General features: G+C 41.3%; 1 protein-coding gene across 7 annotated transcripts in view; it reads left to right on the top strand.

The window, feature by feature from the left end:
• Window positions 1–14,053, top strand: part of MEF2A (myocyte enhancer factor 2A) — a 206,968-nt gene that overhangs the window by 67,825 nt on the left and 125,090 nt on the right. The window contains exon 1 of one of the 7 annotated variants that reach the window (XM_044979548.1): window positions 9,214–9,233. The exons of the other annotated variants lie outside the window; for them this stretch is intronic. The gene's annotated coding sequence lies outside the window, so the exon portion shown is untranslated. Of the gene's footprint in view, window positions 1–9,213; window positions 9,234–14,053 lie in introns of those variants that run through there. 7 annotated transcript variants of the gene reach the window in all.

Below are 14,053 nucleotides of genomic sequence, written 5' to 3'. Positions count from 1 at the left end.
TATTACTTTAAATTCAATAGCGAGACCCATGTAGCTGGCAGTGCACCTGCATCTTTAGGAGGGTATGTCTGATCACATGCTCTCGTGTGGTTTCAAGTTGTGAATTCCTGTTTTAGCTTTTGTTCTTATCTTCATCAGAAGAGTACTGAAAAACTATTTGAGGTATTCCTGTAAAAGAAATGATAATCTACAGCCCACTCTGCACCTAGCACTTTTTTAATTAAGTTCCTTTGTTTAAACATATGGTAGGTATCTTATGTATTACTTACAACAATTTTCTGCTTTAAAATGCATGATTATAAAACAGATGAAAAGTAACCATGACAACTCTTTATAATTAGATTATCACAAATTTAACCATAGCCAGTAAACCTAAAAAGTAAACAAATTACAACTTTTCTTTGCATATTTAATTTATTTGTTGTCTAAAATGTAGTTCAATACCTCAACTTCCATTTGATTTATACTTGCATATATTAATTTCAGTTCCCAAACCTGGCCCTACTAGCTCTTCCAGAAATAACCTTGGAGGTCTTCTGATAATACTGAGTAGATGGGGTATTGGGTTAAAATTGGGGAACTGGATCACAAGTCCATCATTTTAGGCTTAATCAATTTTTGCCTTTATTTCAGTTATGGTGTCTGAACATATATTTATGCCGGACAAATAACAGACAAGATGCAATTGGTAGGGACCCAAGTTACCACATTCTGGGGGCCTGGGAAATTTTCGTATACTTCTTGATGGTCTGTTGATCTCCTGGTCTGATCCTTCAGTCTTGTACTTCAGTTTATGGTTTGGTGTGTCTCTGATTTGGGCTCTGTTCACTTATAGAAATATACTACAAATTACTTAATCTTTATCCAATTGGCTTTTAACACATCAATCCTTTTGGTGTCAGGTAATACATATATTACACATGTGCAAGTTTCAGTTACCCAACTTCTGCATTTTTCCTACTGGTTTTGCAGCTTTTGGGTCACGTTATTCTGTGTCACCCTGTTCCTAGGCCTTCCCAAAAAATATTTTGTTTTTTTTTTATATATTACATGTTTGTGTACCTCTTATTTACATCTTCCAACACGACATATAACCTGTTTTGCCGGCAATAGTGTTGTTTTAAACAATTTGGCAATTTTATATCCAAGACGAATTGGCAAAAACACACTCGGGTTAGGCAAGGTCTTGGCCTAAGTGCCACCTTGTGCATACTCCATTATCCATAATTACAGATAATTAAAATATAACTAACAGCTTTTAATCTTACCATGTATCAATCCTTTTTTTATATTTCAGTATTTCATTCATTGTATATTATCCTCCCCCTTAATCTATTTGTGGGGGGAGAGGGGGGGAGTTATGGAAAAGACGAGTCTTTAATGTCAACATTTCTTATCTTCTTTAAACATGGGTTTACAAATGCCTTTTTCATTCCAAGTCCAGTTTTGTTTGTGAATCATTATAAAAAAAATCTTCACTGGGGAAATTTTCTGTGTTGCGTTTTGAGGTGTCTCTCAGTTTTAGGGCCTTGATATTTAGTTGCTTTTAATGTATCCCAACATGGGAATCAGCATGCAGCCTTCTTGTCTGTGAGTAGCAACCTAGGATTGAATGTCTTATGGTGTGTGTGTGTGTGTGTATAAAATAAAGTGGCAATCTACCTGTTACGAGGTGGGGAAATTTAAAAAATCGCTTTCCTTATTATTCTGTATATAAAGAAAATATTGTCCATTGGAACATTTTGGCTATACAAGCCTACTGTAATCATTTTTAAATTTGGTTGGTAGTGCAGTGCACACCCTGGAAGTCCATTACAGAAGGTACAGCCCAGTGTGATGGAGGTGTTCTGAAGTTTGCTTTAAGACTCTTCTGGGCTGTCCCAGAGATCAAAACAGTCCCTGATGTAACTTAGAACAGCTACTGTAAGTTGCAGTAGCCTCCCTAGTGCTCACTATACATTCAGGTCAGAATGCATGTAGTGAAATGTGCTGTGGGCTCTACCCTGGAGTACCGTCCATAATACCATAGAAACTGTACTGAGGAGATTCTTCCCTGTTTCTTGAAGGCTGATTGACTCCCATATGCTGCTGGAGCGGGAGGCAGAATCCTTTCCTGAGAGGGGACAACGTAGGCCACAGTCAAAGATGTAGTTGATAATGAACAATAGTCCCTTCATGTAAGGTTTGGGGGTGTGCTTTGGTTTTTTTGCCAGTCTGCTGCTTCACTCAACATGTAGTTTGTGATGTTGTGATGGAGGCAACTTTTTAGTATTTATTCTTCAGAGTTTGGCCCCATATCATATACCACTGCAATCCTTTACACTGCCTCACTGTAAAACACCATCCAGATTCTACAGTAAATATGGTATTCCTCTTCGCTTAAGCCTCATTTCAGTACACAACCCTGACTCATTAACAACCAATTTGCATGCTGAATGAGGCAGTGGTCTGGTAGGGGAAAAATGGGATGTGGTATGCAGATGTTCATTAAGAATCAATAAAATGTTTCATTGACTACTTCTGGAATAGTGTTAAAGTTGCATGTAAAAAGACATACTTTGTAATAATCCTATGCAGTGATGTTGTAGCCATACTGGTCATAGGATATTGGAGAGAGAAGGTGGGTGAGGCAATATCTTTTATTGGACCAACATTTGTTGGTGAAAGACGAGCAGAAGAAGAGCTCTGTGTGGCTCAAAAGCCTGTCTCTCTCTCCAACAGAAGTTGGTCCAATAAAAGATATTGCCTTATACACCTTGTTTCTATAATAACTCTATGTATTTTCCCATGTAGCTTGTGACAGAGAGGCCTAAAATGCCCTATGCCCCAGAAAATTGAGGACTTTTTCTATTATATTGCTGCTACTTTGAAAGACTAGCAGGCTGAACAGAGTGTACACTTTATTTTCTCCTCTGCTGTCTTCCTTTCCCTACTTTGTCTGCTACATAAATATTTCTGGCTGTATTAATTTGGGATTCAAAATGGATGATGATCCACTTAGTTGCCCTTCTCTCATGTTGATGCTGGAGTTTTGTAAGGGTACGTCCATACTTACGGCCGGGTCGACGGGTAGCATTCGACTTCTCGGAGTTTGAACTATCACGTCTAATTTAGACGCGATAGTTCGAACTCCGAACGCGCTCCCGTCGACTCCGGAACTCCACCACCGCGAATGGCGGTGGCGGAGTTGACGGGGGAGCTGCGGACTTCGATCCCGCGGCGTCTGGACAGGTAAGAAGTTCGAACTAAGGTAGTTCAACTTCAGCTACGCTATTTGCGTAGCTGAAGTCGCGTACCTTAGTTCGACCCCCCCCACCCTAGTGTAGACCAGGCCTAACAGAACTGCCTCTTGGGGCTTTAGAGCTATCCTTAAAGGAAGAGGGAGCTGGAAAGTCTTGTCAACTGAGCTTGAAAAATGCACTGTGTGTATACTTAAACTGTCGTAATTGCTTCATTTGCACTTTATTCATGTGAACAATAAGGCAAACACAGATAAAACTACAGATGTTTGCATCCTGAACTAGCTACAGAACTGAATTTTAGCATTTCTCCTTACTACTACACTGGGCATATTGTGTACTGAAAGTGTATATTCCAAAATTGGATACATATTCAGACTTCCAAAACTGCTGGAAAACACTATTTTTTATCACACCATCTGTTCTTACTGTATATGTAGATATAATCTATAAAATCAAGCATCTAGGTGCAGTTATATCTATGTAATTCTACCTCTCAGTTCTGTTAGGGTTGTACAGGTGTTACGTTTTCACACTGAGTCTAAAATTAGTATTGAAGTATTGTTGATAAAGTCTAATGGCAAGTGTCAAAGTTGATGGCTATTGAAAAACCATTCATAACATCTAGTGTTATCAAGCATTTCCTTTTTAAACAGCCAAAAATGTTACAAATGACCGCTGGAATTATTTACTTTCTTGTCAGTTGGCATCTTGTGGTGGTAATGCGCTTTGTCCATTTGCATAATTTTTCTTTTTAGTTAATGTTAAATATTGACAATGTGTAAGCTAAATTTTACTGGAGTGGACTATTTTAATTTGTATTGGATCGGATGGCATGAAAAATCTGTCATTTCTACCGAGGCAATATCAGTTGTTTGGCACACTTGAATTTTATCTTGAAAAACCTAGCATGCTGTGCATTGAAAGCTTTTCACACCTCAAAGTCACTGTACTGCTTCAGTTACTTTGGATCAGACTAGCTTTCTTGCCAACTATTGACAGTATTTTCCCTTTGCAAAAAGAAGAATCCATCGGTTTATAAAATTATTTGCCTTTTAAAGTGACAATAAGGTTTTGGATAGGGTTGAGTGCCATGCATTGCAATCAATGCGGTAATGCAGTTTATAGCAGATCAAAATCTAAGACTTTCCTCACAGCATTTGTCAAGATGGATAAGTTTTGAAATGATCAGAATACTAACATAAAAGTTTTATTGTGATATGATGCTCAACAGATTGTGATTATTCCACCTGTAACTGGTCAGGTTGTTCCGGACAAAATATGGAACAAATTATTGTTCAGTTGGGTGTTCTGCATTTGTGACAGTTGTATTGTATAGAGAGATGCAGAGTTGAATCTCAGTTCTTGAAATAGGGTGGGGAGATCTTTTGGGTTTTTTTTTAATTTTTTTTTTTAAGGCCTGGTTCCTGTGTTCTTGTGCCAAAAACAACCAACCACCAGTAAGAACAGCAGCAAAAAAATCTTGAGCACAGGCTACATGCTCATCTGCAAGTACAAATATGACCCAGGTTTAGATGCCATAACATTATTTTTAAAACCACATCAAATGAATAATATGAGGATGATACTATTTGATTGCTCACTGACTGGCTTAAAAAAATCCACAACTTTTAAACTAAATCAAGTTAAGCATCCTAAAATAATAAAAATAGTAAGCATCTTTATGGTTTTCCTATACATTGATTCTCAAAACACTGCAGCATTCATGTTACAATCCATGTTCTTTCTTGAATTAAAAGTCAATCACAACACTACTCCACTCTCTTCAGTGCTGAATTGTGGACCTGGGAAATAGAAGTCAAAAAATGAGCCAAGTTGCTGGAGGGTGGCTGCAGAAAGATCCCAGCAGTTCAGGCTGGCTATACTCCCCCTTCCAGCTGGTGAACAACAAAATGTCTCTTCTGCTTCTTCCCTGCCCCCTCTTCCATCCTGCTGCACCTGGCCTGGGAAAAGGGACAGGGAACCCTGTTGCAGCCTCCCCAGACCTGGGAGACAGATGTGAAGAACGTTAGGAGTAACAATAAGGATGGAGGGGGTGAAATTGTTTGTGAGGATGGGATTTGTTTGAGGCTTCAGGGACAGAATTAATTGCTGTGCAGGGGAATAGGCAGATATGGGAGTGATAGACCCTCCACTTTTTAGACCTCTTTAAGCACTGACTTTTTTTGCTGGTAAGTGGCGGGGAAACTATGCATATAACTCATATATTACACCAAAGACTTCCCCTTCTCTGTTAATACTTGGCAAATAAGATACCTTATCTGGTCTAACAGTGTCATCATTCTGTGATGAAGTGACAAGAAATGCTATACACAGGCACACATTCTGCTTCTGTTTATGTAGTAATTACTGACAAATGTCTCTCACTCTGATGGAAAATCTATGCAGTTTTTTTTTTTTTTTTTGGTGGGTGGCAGGGACACTGCATAATTTCTGCAAAGGATTATTTGTGAGAAAATTGTATTCTATTTGTATTAAGTTTTTCTCTGCAACTAAATTCTTATGAAGGAGAGAAGTTGTAATGTTGATGTGAATACTTAGTTTTAGAGGTAAAAAGTTGCAGTCAGCATATCCAGGAATATAGGTTTTAAGTAAATAAAAAAAAATTAGGCAACAAACATAATAACTAAAATAAAACTGCTAGAATTAAAACAGAGAATGTTTTCTTCATTTTGTAAGGTAAAGTGAGATACAGACATCTTGGTTCACGGGACATTGGGTTCTTAGATAATTACAAACTAGTATTCATCGTTGCAGACTGATTAAGGAATCATTTGACAGTTTCTCAGTGAACTAATTGGGAGTATATTCTATAAGTGCAATAGTTGCAGGCCTATCTGCACCTCTCCTACCTTTCTGGTCTGTCTCAAGGCACGCAAAACAGGAGTTGGGCCTCTTGTTCTCACCTGACTTGAGGGCGAAATCTTGCAATTCCTCCATTCCTAGACGAGGACCCAAGTTCACGGTGTTGTGTGTACAATCCACTTATCACCCTACAGAACTGAGTGGGGTTTCAGGCACATACCTTATGTGACCAGTAATATTGACCAAAACCTTACTTAAATGTGTTATTTAATTGGCACAAATCATTAGAGAAGAAGGGACTGTAAAATAACAAACAGACGATGTGCCTATTTAGTCTAATCTAATCTTACACTTCACTAAAAGCTACATTAGATAGGCTTTCCTCTTCGGGCTTATCTACATACACAGTGCTGTAGTCTGTACCAGAGGGTTCTAAATTTTAGTTAGCAGTAATATGTCTCACCCTAATTGGCCCACATGGACCCTCCTGGCAAACACTAAAATGTTTCCTAGTATGCATTAATGTTGTCCCCTTTCACAATGCTTCATTAATGTGCACTATGAAACGTCTTGGTGCATGCCAGGAGGGTCCATGTGGGTGTGACATGCTAGTGTGACATGCCCTCAAATTACATGCCCCCTGCCCCCAGGCATCAGGGCTAAACTTTTTTTTTTTTTAAATGAAACCTGAGAATCTCAACACAATTCTAGCATCTAGATATTTAAGAAAAGCTACAAATATCATGAGACTCTTGATACAGTTGTGATGAGTGGCTAGACTTGTGTTGCCAATAGAATTGTCAAATTTATTTTAAAAATTGTGAGATTTAAAAATATCAGTTAATCAGTTTTTGTCGACCTGTTAAAAAATAGAATAGCATTTAAATATTTTTGGATGTTTCTACATTTTCAGATATATTGATTTCAATTACAACACAGAATACAAAGTGTACAGTGCTCCCTTCATTATTTTTATTACAAATATTTGCACTGTAAAAAAGATAAAAGAAATAGTATTTTTCAATTCACCTCATACAAGTACTATAGTGCAATCTCTTAATCCTGAGAGTGCAATTTACAAATGTAGAACTTTTTTTTACATAACTGCACTCAAAAATAACACTATTTTATTGTGTTATAAATAAAAGCACTATATGCCTGCCAACTCCCCTCTTCCCCCCGGCCTCGTGTGTCTCATACCACGCATTTAACTAGGTGTAGTCAAGATTACAAGGCTTCCACCATACAACTCATGGTAGACCCTCCTTAGTCTACCCCTTGAACTCAGCTTTAATGAATCCTCTGCTCTTGCAAGAGGGGAGGTAAAGGTTTCCAAAACAGGGACCTCTATCTGAAGACTCTCCCTTTTTAGCTACAGTCTCAAACACCAGTGAAATCCTGGGTCTCATTTACTGCTGGGAGCTGGCCTTTTTAGCCTATATCTGCAGTGGAAACTGGCAGCAAATTGTGAGCAACCAAAGAACTGTAAAAGCTTGGGAAGGGTTTAGATTGATGTGGGGGAGGGAGGCATGCTGGCCAACCAACTCTTCTGTTCCCTCCACCCTTTGCCAATGGGAAGTAGAGTGCCCAAGGAGGAGTTAGGGCCCAGCCCTGACATTTTCAGGCATGTGCTTTCCCCCTCTCATTTGAGTTCTTCATTCCCCTGCCAGTCTGACCAGCATAACTTTCTCTTTCTCTGCCCCTCCTTTCCGTTGAGATTGGGTCGGGGGCATTTCCCACTGAACTATTAGCAAGTCAGAGTTGTCAGATTTTGGTGCTCTTTGTTATTTTGTAGCTCCACTGCCTATATCCCTCCCAGTTCCATGGTAAGACATTGCGTTTTCTGCCTGCATTTTTCATGGCATTGGTTCATAATGAGTTGAAGGATACAAATGCTGCATTTATAAGTCAATAGTAAGCTCTATTAAGTTTCTTCTGTCTTCAGAAAGGATCCTGTGTTCATCAAATTCTTCAGCTGTGTTGGAGCCCCTCAACTTTTCTAGAAGGTTGCAAGGCCAGTAGGTTTTTCTCCCTCCTCCTTCACGGAGAGAGCCCATAAGTAAGCATTTCTGGTTCTAAGTAACCTTATGCAGACAGTTGCTTTGTATTGGCCCTCTTCTTTAGGTCCTCAGAAATTGTACACCTCCTGTTCTTTTGGAACATAACTGCAAGACGTATTCCGAGAGCCCCAGGCACACTTTAATCCTGAGGAGCATGGTTGTTATCAAAGTATTTAGGATGAGACTTAGATTAATTTTTTTCAATTAATATAGCCAAATCATAGCACTTATCTCAATTAATTTGACATTAAAGGTTCTTCACACTAAAAGTATGAACAAAATTTTGGAATGCTACACTGACAGAATGTGTGCAAGTACTCTTATGGTGTACTTGGCCATAGCTGACTGCATTTAAAAAAGAAAAACTACTTCTTAAAAAAATCACCATTCCTAAAGTGTATGTATGTAAAGAAAGATATCACTGGAAGTAGGACATGCTAGTTAGGAAGCTCTGGGAAACTTCATCTAGAACACCTGCTGCAACAATTAATATTTTGCCAAAGCCATTCTGGCATGGATGAGCAATCTGCAGAGGAACCAGATTTAGCTCCATTCTGTATCAGAGCTGTTCCCAGTAGTAGGGTTTGTATGATGCATCTAAATTGTGTTAGCTTAGTCCAGTAATACAAAACTTCTAAGGCAATGGGAAGAGTGGGCAGAGCTATGTAACACTATGAAGGGAAGGGATGGGATGGGATGGATAAGAACAGTTTATTGCACTAAGTTATGTAGCTGGAGTTAAATTTTGTTATGCGTCTATGCTGAAGGGCAGTGCCTGCATTTTAACTGTAGATAATTGAAGAGGATTAGCCCAATATTTCAAAGTAAATACAGTATATTCAAAGGATCTGCATATTTTTTGGAGGGAGAGGGGAAAAAGCTTTTTTTTTTTAATACAAAAAACTAGTGACAGTAATAAAGCAGCTGAACATGTCAGGCCCTAGTCATACTGTCCCTTCTAGGCTCTGTCTTTGCTGATGCAGGTGAAATTGAAGACTGGGGCATTGGTATCTCAGCTGTTGCCAGCTACCCGTCATCATTCATTGCTTCAGCTGCTACAGTTCTTCAAACCAGCACGTAGAAGAAAAGGGAGTGCAGTCTCCTCCAGGTCAGGAGCACTCCACAGTGTCCCATTCTTTATTTCAAAACATATTCACAACAGTTGAGCTTTATTGCAGGCCAGAGGACATAGGGGGGAAGATAGCTCTGAGAGGGTTCTTAATGTGTGTTTATATAGAAACTCTGTATTTTATAATTGGCTGTGATTCATCTTCTAGCTACATGTTCATATGTTATCAGAAATCTTGGGATTTAAAGATATGGATGGAGTAGATAAAATACACTGTAAAAACACAATTGAAGTCTGGATTTTAGTGTACAGAAATCACTTTTCCTGCATGTATGTGTGCAAATATAATTTTTTCTTACACTTTTTGTGTGCCTGTAATGCCATGTGGTATCTTCACTTCTGCTAAATTATCATCCAATTTGTTTTTTCAGGTTGACTCAAATGGCACTTATTACTAAAGTAGACTATGGTAATTAGGAAATTTAAAACAAAACTTATCAGATATCAGATTTTTTTTAAATTGCTGTGTCCTTTGGGGTTGTTCATGTGCCCTGTGCCTCCCATGTGAGAGCTCAAAGGGTGGAACGGCTGTAACCGTTCCTTAGTTCTCTCTTACCACCTGTTGCAGCAAGATGAGGCCCAGCAAAAGCATCAAAGATCTTAGATTGGTTGTTTCACGTTTGGTGATTTCTGTCTTCACACTCTTTCTCTAAGGGAAGTTCCAAAGAAGGAAGAAAAAAATCAATTGACATTTCCACTCTGCGCCCTCCACCCCTTCTGGTACAGTGGGGTGAAGCACTTTGCGTCAACTGTCCCACCTTCTGACGAAGTCCAAACCCTCAGGTTCAAACCATGCCTGTCCTGCAATGGACTGATCCCCTCCCTCAGGGATGGACACAGCAGAAGCATCTTCTGCCTAAGAGAGAGCCACATTCCCAGGTAAGTTGTTTGTGTGCAGGTCCTTCACTGCTGGGACCACAAGTTCAGGGGCATGCAGTTCAATTTACATCTACTTGAGCAGTCCATGTGGGTCACTTCAGACTCAGTCATTGCTTACAACCAGAGTGAGGCCAGGTAAGCTAGCATCAATCAGTGCTTCTTTGAGCACTCCTCACACTCCAGGATTGGGCAGTGGAAAGAACACAAAGATGACATTGCCAGAGTCAGCACTGATGATATTGACCATTTCAATATCTGCAGAGTCTCTGGTGCCTAGACACAGCTTTGGTGCTGGTACTTCTGGCTCTGACCATGCCAGCTCCCCTCCTGACTGCCCCAACTCAGGCACTAAAGCTGGCGCCTGTGCCTGCCTGTAAATGGGATACTGATTCTTGTAGCCAAAGGTATAAGTGTACCTTTGAGACCAAGGGGAGCTTGCAGAGAGAGAGACTGGACAGCACTATAAGGACAAAGCAGCTAAGAAATCAGGCATAACAAGAAGCCAGACACTGAATTTGATATTGATGTCCATGTCTAAGAGGCATCCATATTACCCCCAGTTTCACAGAAGAAGCCAGCATGGGACCTGTTATGAATTCTGTACGATCCCTTAATGCTGCACTTCAGAATGCAAGGTTCACTCCACCAGAATTCAAGTTATACATCAGAAAGATGTATTCCTCTTTCCCTCCTCTCTGGTGTGAAGCGGGGAACCCTCTCCCTTGCCATTGAATAAAGAACCCAATGAGGTTGTCAGGGAGCCCCTCTTCAGAGTGCCAACCCAATGAGCATGGAGCAATGAATGGCACTGGGGCAGCCAGCCACAACCTGGCCAATACCCATACAATTTACCAACTTATCCATACTGGCCTTACTGGGGACAGTACTTCCATGTGTCATGGAGCAGATCACCTTCCCACATGTCCAGAAAAAAGAAACCAGTCACACTTCCTGGTGGCTTTGTTGGCTAGACCAGCCACACTAGAACAGGAGATGATAGAGCAAGGGTAGGCAACCTATGGCACACGTGCCAAAGGCGGCACGCAAGCTGATTTTCAGTGGCACTCATGCTGCCCGGGCCCTGGCCACCGTTCCAGGGTGCTCTGCATTTTAATTTAATTTTAAATGAAGCTTCTTCAACATTTGAAAAACCTTATTTAATTTACTTACAACAATAGTTTAGTTATATATTATAGACTTATAGAAAGCAATCTTCTAAAAACGTTAATGTATGACTGGATCACAGAACCTTAAATTAGAGTGAATAAATGAAAACTCGGCACACCACTTCTGAAAGGTTGCTGACCCCTGTGATAGAGGGACAATGATCCCCCCCCATCTTCCCTAAGAAATACTCCTCATCACTCGGCAAAGCGCATCACCAGCACCCACCCTGTCAAGAGATGACTTTAAAGTAGTAGTCTCCAAACTTTTTATTATGCCCCCCCCTTGCCCCTGTCCTCACCTTCTCCAGCCACCAGAGCTGGGGCCGGGAGCAGGGCCACAGCCCCACGAGGCGGGGACCTGGACTGGGGTAAGGTGGCCAAGGCTGGGGGTGGGGCCACCCAGCACAGGGCTGGGTGGTGCTCCCTTCCCATCCCCTGGGGGAATTGGCCTGGGCCCCAGCAGCACCCCCCAGAATGTTCCTCCATGCCCCCCTGGGAGGGCACGCCTCACAGTTTGGGGATCTCTGCTTTAAAGCCTTCCAGGACATCATGTCCTCAATTGCAGAGACCCTGAACATTGAGACTTTTTTAATACAGGATAAGTTTCATTTGATATTCTGAGTACAATGTCATCAGTCAGAATCACTCTCCTGATTAATGAAGGGATCCTAGAACCAACCAAAGGGCTACTGCAAACCCCAGCCACTATTTCCTTCCTCTTCCAGATACTTAAGAAAAGGCATTGGGTGCTGCTGAAAGCTTTTGAAAACTTGTATTTCCACCCAAGCCCAGAGTTCTGCATTGTCTCTGTAGCACAAGAGAAGTCAGAGTCCAATAAGGGCACTCCTAAGGACAAGGGACCCAAAGAAGTTAGACTTGTGTGTTCAAAAGCCTCTTTGTAGCTTTGGGTGGTGAACTACCAAGTACAATTGCAGTACAGAAGTACAGTTACTTCTTGTGAGAGAGAGTAACCCACTTGCAAAAGTTCAGCAGGATGGCAGGGATGAAATGAAAAACATCATCAGGGAAGGGGACAGCTTTGTCATGAAGACATCACTGCAGATGGCATGGGTGCTGTGATACGGCTGCAAAGTTGATGGCCATGGCCATTGCCATGACAGGCCTTGTGGCTGCAGGCATCTGGCATATCACATGAAGTAGAGGCCACAATAAAGGACTTGATTTTTCAGGGAATGGAGCTCTTCAGCCAGAGTACAAATGAAGTACTCCAATCCCTCAAGGATTCAAGGGCCATGTTAAGGTCCTGTGGGGTTTATGTGCTATTTCCCTGCCAAATGTCTTGTATCAACCCAGGCTAGAGCAGAGGATACCTTATTCCCAGACCTAGAGCCAGACTGTCAGCAGCAGAAGATCGCTAGGTACTCCAGGATACGCCCCCTTCTGCCTCCTTGGCCAGCCCAGCTCCTTCTCAGAGGCAGCAGATGTGATAGAATATCACGTGCCACAGCAGAGCCCATCCTTCAGGAATCACCTTGCTTTGTTCCATCAGGCCTGGGTTGCTATCACAGCCAACAAAGGAGCAATAGATGATATTACCCATGGCTACCCTTTAGACTTCCATTCCACCTACCTGCCCTTCTTTCCCATCCCTTTTCATGGACTCATCTCACAAGAGCCTGTAAAACAAATGGAAGTGACCTCATTGCTTTATCTGAGAGCCGTAGAAGAGATACTGTGGGAATGAAGAACAGAGGAAGAGCCTTCTACTCCTTACTTCTTTCTCCAGAAGAGGAAAGGGGGTCTTGGTCATATCCTAGACCTGAGGAAACTGAACAAATACATATTTTGCTTCAGATTCAGGATGGTAATACTTAACCTCTGTCATTCTATCTTTCCAGGCTGAAGATTAATTTGTGTCTCACTACTTGCAAGATGCGTACTTCCCTGTATCCTTATATCTGACTTACAAGGAGTACCTAAGATTCACAGTGGGACCCAACCATTGCCAATACAAGGCACTACCATATGAACTCTCCACAGCAGAGTCTTCACAAAATGCCTAGCAGTGGTAGCAACACACTTCAGAAGAAAAAGGCATTCATGTTTACCATTGCACCAATGATTGTCCGATAAAGGGCAAATCCCAACAGGAGGCTGCGGTACACCTGAAATTGGCTTTCTTCCTGTTCTTTCAGCTGGGTCTGTTAGTGAACTACAATGGAGTTTATGGGAGTCCTTATCAAATCTGATTTGGCAAGAGCATACCTCCCTGAAAACAGGTTCTTGTTACAGCAGTCATTAGTTTGCAGGGTAGAATCAAACCAGACTAAGACTGTATGGATGTTTCTGGAGTTGCTTGGCCATATGTTGGTGTGTGTATATGTGACACCACTTGCCAGACTTCACCTACAACCACTCCAACTCTGACTCAGTTCAATCTATTCTCCAGCAATGAACCAGGTGAACAAGAAGGTGGTGATCCCACCACACGTTGCCACACAATTTAGCTGCTGGAAGAATCCTGGAAATGTGTGTGGAGGGATACCATTCTCTGCCCTATCCCTGATAAAGACTTTTAATTATAGGTGGATCAGGTTCAGGTTGGGGACCCCACTTGGACTATTTACAAATGCAAGAGGACATAGGGCTCCACATCAATATTGTGGAGCTCAGAGCTATCAGGCCAGCCTGCATAATATTCCTACCTGTTCTTCAAAACTATAGTGCGGAGTCTTATGTGCATCACAGAGATGTCATCTACATAAGTGTTCACCTTCTTGCTTATTTCTCTCT

The sequence above is a fragment of the Mauremys mutica genome, chromosome 11 (genome assembly GCF_020497125.1).
Source record: "Mauremys mutica isolate MM-2020 ecotype Southern chromosome 11, ASM2049712v1, whole genome shotgun sequence".
Classification (NCBI taxonomy): Eukaryota; Metazoa; Chordata; order Testudines; family Geoemydidae; genus Mauremys; species Mauremys mutica.
Note: the sequence above shows the minus strand (reverse complement) of the source record. Positions and strands in the feature narration are given on the sequence as shown.